General features: G+C 39.1%; 1 non-coding gene across 1 annotated transcript; it reads left to right on the top strand.

Annotated features, from left to right (window-relative positions):
- The first annotated feature begins 832 nt into the window (after positions 1-832).
- On the top strand, positions 833-941 carry LOC122238926. The gene has a single exon (XR_006218070.1). It is a non-coding gene; the product is annotated as a U6 spliceosomal RNA (small nuclear RNA).
- Positions 942-6,067: the final 5,126 nt, after the last annotated feature.

The following is a 6,067-nucleotide window of genomic DNA, read 5'->3' as shown; positions in this document are numbered from 1 at the left end:
GTGGGGAGATGGGTTAAATAGGTAATGGGGATTTAAGGAGTGCACTTGTCATGAAGAGCACAAGGCGATGTACGGAAGTGTTGAATCACTATATTGTACACCTAAAACATTACACTGTAAGGTAACTAACTAGAATATAAATGAAAACTTAAAAAAAAAAAAAAGGCCTTTCTCACTGTGTCCTGGGGACTGGTTCCCTCAGGCAATCATTCTAGTCTGTGCTTGAAATGTTGCTCCTCTTTCTCTGTTATATTGTTTGATGTTTATTTAGCTTTATTGATCTAGTAACTGATCTAGTTACAAGCCCTCTTCTACAAATAGTACCTTTAACAGTAGGTACATCTTATGTTCCCCTTTACATGGTCAGGACTGACCTCAAGCCCTCAAAGTCTCATTTTTCCCTTCATACCTGTCCTGCTTATCTTCTTATATCTGTGCTCCACTTAAGGTTCTCTCTTTCTCTTTTTGTTCATCAGCCTTTTAAATGTTTACTTTTTCCATAACTTTTGTTGGACTGAATAGGACTTCTCTATTTGAAGAATTATTTTCAGATTATTCCAGTTCCTTACTGATTTTCTGGGCAAATCTGATCAGGGAATTCCTGGAAAACACCTTTTTTATTATTTTCCTAGGTTCTGGGTCTGCAATAATTTTATTAATTCATTTATATCCATTGAAAAATTTGGCATGTTTTTGTCATAATAAGGGCTTAAAAACCCTTGTATTGTTTCATTAGTGAAATCTACCACACTTCTTTGGTTCAACCCTGAGCTTAGCTCTCTGAAAACTAAGGTCAAAGATAGAGATTCTGTCATTAAGAAAGCCAGAGCCAGTGCTCGCTTCAGCAGCACATACACTGGAAAATTGGAGCAATACAGGGAGGAATAGCACAGCCCCTGTGCAAGGATGACCTGCAAATCTATGAAGCTTCCATATTAAAAAAAAAAGAAAAAAAAGAAAAGATAAATCCAGAGCCAATTTAAAGTAATATGGTAGCAAATAACCCACACTTATGTTAAACCACATTAACTCAAACGTAGCCTAGAGCCTCTCTTGTCCTCTCTTACTCTACAATGTAAGTGGAATGGAGGCAGCCAGTCCAGGACAGCCTACATAGACCTGGCAGGTAAAACTGCAATCTCAAACACCACGGCTGCTCTGTAAGATGTACAGAACGTAGATCCTTTGACATTAAAATTCCTGACTACTGACCTGACTACTGACTACTGAAAACACTGTCAATGGAGCAAATATTGTTTGCCTAACCAATGCTTAAAAGGTCTAATCCCATCCTGCCTTTCTTGTAATACCAAGCCACACTGAAGCAGCCTATACTTTAAAACCTAAACCCATTTGTTGTGGCCACATGAGTTAAAAGCCCATCTTACTAATTAAACAAAAATCCCATTTCACCAATCCCACAGTTGTAAAAATGGGTAGCATAACACAATACAGATACCCGTAGTTGCCAAACAACACAACAAAAAATCTGGCCTGACCCATTCCACAGTCTCAATCTCTGAGTGTTGCTTTTCTTCCCAAACTCCAGTTCTTATTTATTTCTCAAGATCCTCAGCCCATGAACCAGATGTTGGATCAGGGAAGGATCACTTAAGGACACCTCTGTTCCCCATCTCCCTATAATGTTGAGCCTACCCCTGAGCAATAGCAATACCATTTGAAATTTGGGATGCTGTGAAATAAGTAGTAATTAATGATTATTTTCATTGTCATGAATTATTTATTACATTTGAAATAATACTATAAATTTTACGATTGCGATAATGTGATATAACAAGGACTTAAAGATGATAACTTTTATAATATTTAATTTGGAAATTCTTTATATTAGGCCAATAAGGAAGTAGATTGAGTAGATTGGGGTCTGCATTTACAAAAGAGTATATGATAGAAAATTACTGCCAAGGAATTTAAACAGAATTGTGATTGCAAGGACATTTCTTCAAAGAAAGTCTTTTGCAGGTTACCAAATCTCCTGAGAACTATAAAACATTATGTGACATAGATCCCTGGCCAAAGGAATACTCACTGATAACCTCAAGAGATTCTATTGGAGTTGAGATGATCAAACACCAACATAGACAGGGATCTTCAGGGAAGTCACTCTTGAGTTCTGCATATATGGAACTCCATGCAGGTATTCCATCAAAACCACAAGTGTCTCTCATCAAAACCCTCACTAGGTCTGGTCCCTCAAGTAAGGTCTCTAACCAGTGTAACTCTGACAACTCACGACTGAACCATGTACCTGTCTGTAGTTCGTGATGCAACTTTGTGACAACTATTAAGAATAGGAATTTCATGTCATACTGCAGAATGTTAAATTGTTTAATTTGACAGAGTGTCTTCTCAACAGGCAGCTGCCACTAATTTGTGGGCTCTACCTCTGGAGGACTTATCAGAGCAATAAGAGTAAGGAAGAAACACTTCTGAGCTGGGTGTCACATGTTCTCAAATGGAGGCTTTCTTACTGAAATAAAATAGAAATAGGGTCACCTTGGGTGGCTCAGTCGGTCGAGCAGTCAACTCTTGGTTTCTTCTCAGGTCATTATCTCACAGTTTGTGAGTTCGAGCCCCACATCAGGCTCTGTGCTAACAGAGTGGTGCCTGCTTGGGATTTCTCTCTCCCTTTCTCTCTGCCTCATCCTGGCTTGCTCTCTCTCTCTCTCAAATAAATAAGTAAACATTTAAAATTTAAAAAAATAAAATACAAATGTTTTTGTAACTAAGGAGCTTGAGAAGTTAAGATGTATGTTAGCCACAAAAAAAAGGAGTGTTATGTACAACAGGGGCATGAGGACACAGACTTTGCAGTAAGTTCTGTAGCTGTGTGCTGCCCTAGTTTAAGTGTAGGTTGGAGTTAACCCAATGTAGTTTTTCCAACAAAAAATAACTTTTCCCAAGCCCTGTGTATCCCTTGCCTGTTCCTTTGTTATTTAACCCTACAGACCCCTAATAAGAATGCACTTTGACAGGTAAAGGAGGAAAACTTAAACATTCCTTTTGGTATCTACCTAAAAATATATATTTAAGCTTAAGTTCTATGAAGTTATACAATATTTTTTCTTCAGTGAAAAGAAGCAGCAAATTCCCAATGTCTTGCAATGGGCCCTTTTCTAAAGGTAACAAGTCTATCCAGGAAAATAGTTACCTTTCTTCAAATAAGAACAAAAATACGAACTTAAAAATTTGAGGAGCTTGGGGAATAGATAAAAATGGAAACTATGTGTAGGGAGAAAATGTTATCATTTGATCACAGCCTTCCTTTCTATTCATTTAATATAGCTCAAATTTGCATATCTGAACACTCTCCCTTTCCAGCATAGGAGTAGATAGTCTGTTTAAAAATAATGTCAAATTGAGACAGGTATATGATAAAACAAGGGGAAGAAGAAGAAAAAAACACTACTTCACTGCTTTCTTTACTCTATAATATCACCCACCCATCCATCTTTCTATTTTTGAACAAACCAGGCATCTGCTTTATTGGGTCTGCACCAGCAGTAAGTTGACAACTGACGATTTTCAGGCAGTCTTCAGCCTTCAAGGCTTCATCATGGAGTGACAGTGCTTGACTGCCCATCTCTCCCCACCCCTTTCCCTACCTGTGGGTTTGAGTCTGTCCTTTCCTCCTCGTCCCACTGTCAGAGCTCCCAGGTTTGGTGGCCAGGCTGTTGGGGGTATACAGCCCAGGGGCTCTAGGGGCTTATAGGAAGCTCGGGCTTAATGTCCAAGTGATCTCCACTCCTACCAGGTCTCTTTCAGTAGCTAAAAAATGGATTAAATAGATGTTGGAGGCCTCATCTGGAAGGCTATCTACCAGTGATAGCCTTTGAGTGCCAATAACACTTATAATAAAGCCCATTCATATATTACAGGCAATCATTTGCACCTACATTAGTGTGGGATCTTGCTTCTGTAGAAGAGGCCTATCCATGAACCAGCTGAATCAAGAAAAAAAAGTGCATTAAAATAGCTACATATTAATATTAAAATGTAATAGAGTAAACTAGAAATGAACCAGAATACTTTGAAATGCCCATTTCCCACGTGTTACCAGATATTTGATACTAGGCTAAGGTACAATAGCTTGAATGCCAAGATATCCGCATTTAGAGTTCTCTTCTTTTTTTTCACAAAAATATGTTTTAGTCTATTTTTTACTATTCTTGTTCCTCACCAGTAGGACTTCAATGATCCTGAAAGAAGTACAACTGCCCTCTAGTATATAAACATTAAGCAACTTTGGGTCTGACAAAGTGTGGTGCCAATTTTAATTTTACAACTTGATGTAATCAATAAAAAAGAGATTAGGTCTTAAGGAAATGCATATCCCCAGCCCCCAATCCCATTGTACACTATTTTGTGTGAGCCTTGATCAAACATGCAAATCTGATGTTTTAGGTATCACACTGCTTTTCCCATGGAGCTTCTTAACTTCCCCAGCACCAAATCTTGGCCTCTTTGAGACCCACGTAGAATGCAGCACAAGCCACACAAACTCCTGGGATACAAGTTCTGGCCTCCCAACACTGGGAGCCTCATGAAATTTTTCATCACTTTCTTTGACACTTTTTGTTATAATTTTGGAGTCCCAGAGATCCCAGTCTCTGTCTCCAGTCATGTAAATAGTTTCATCTTCATAAGTGTTTGAAGTAAACACTCTTCATAAGTGTTTACCTCTATGTATCTGAAACTACTGACCACTACCACCTCCTTCTTGAATTCCTCCTGTCTTGATGTTCCAAGGTCTTGCCCCTGTAGTGGCCAGGCCAGCTCCTTGCCCTCAGTTACCCCGAGTGTAAGCAAAGTGAGTGGCAATTAATGCAGTATGCTTCCAGGTGCACCTGAAAAATCTCCCTGTGTGCTACCTTCATAGATGTCCCTTCCTAGGCTCATTATCTTGATTTAGCCAACCTTCTAGAGGAGTTCTTTGCTTAGACTTAAAAGATATATAGCAGCACAGATGTGAAATCTCTGCACTAAGGAGCAAAAGCTTGATATCAGTGGCATAAGACTCTCCCCCATTATGATTTCATCCTTCCCCTAAATACACACAAACTTCTTGTGAGCATCACTGCCTGCCACTTTCCTTCCTCCTCCACTGTGAGATATGGTGCTTTCTCTTCAGTCTCTGCCCAACTCAAAGAAAATGAATACTCTGTTTTAAAAGAATTCTAACCATCAATCTATGATCCACTGTCATATTCTATAAGTTTCTTTCTCACTCTAAAATCAAAAGATTATGTAGATGAATGAGGATATCTTGATAAAAAGCATACAAGATGATAAGCATTTATTGTGTTAAATCAACATCTTGAGCTGTCAAACAACATGTATGTTTCAGTTCTTTTCCTTAATTCACCAGTCCCTGCCTCCAACTTTGACAGAAAGGCGAGGGTAGGCATTTTCTCAAAGGAAAGTATATTTCATTCAACATGTCAATACATCAATAACGGGACAGGAGACTTAATCCCTGGGGACTAATAGTTAGGGAAAGAGAAGTGATTCCGGGAAGGGTTAGAAACAATACAAGGGATGCGTGGGTGGCTCAGTCAGTTAAGTGTCTGAGTCTTTTGATTTCAGTTCGAGTCATGATCCCATGGTTCATGGGATCAAGCCCTGCACTGGGCTCTGTGCTGACAGCATGGAGCTTGCTTGGTACTCTCTCTCTCTCTCTCTCTCTCTCTCTCTCAAATAAATAAACATAAAAAAAAGAAGCAATACAAGCTGATGGTTAGCCCTGATGGCCAATGCTTTGAAATGAGTCATGAAAAGACAAAGCAGTTTGGGGGTAGACAGATCTGTAGCTATATAACAGGTGTCAAAGAATTTATCTATTTATGCTAGTAAAGACATTACATCTAGAGGAGCAACTGTAATTCAAGCCACCCACTAATTAAATCGGAGTAATTCATTGCTAACCCTACATCTTCTGCATAGGTCAGACAAGTGGGTAAAATGAGAATGTGATGACAGTCACCACCCCTCCACTCTAGCCTCCCAAATCTTTGCAATTTTGGTATAGGAGGGATGGAGAGGGCAA

This window comes from Panthera tigris, chromosome B2 (assembly GCF_018350195.1).
Source record: "Panthera tigris isolate Pti1 chromosome B2, P.tigris_Pti1_mat1.1, whole genome shotgun sequence".
NCBI classification, from domain to species: Eukaryota; Metazoa; Chordata; class Mammalia; order Carnivora; family Felidae; genus Panthera; species Panthera tigris.
This window is presented reverse-complemented; position numbering and strand designations above follow the sequence as displayed.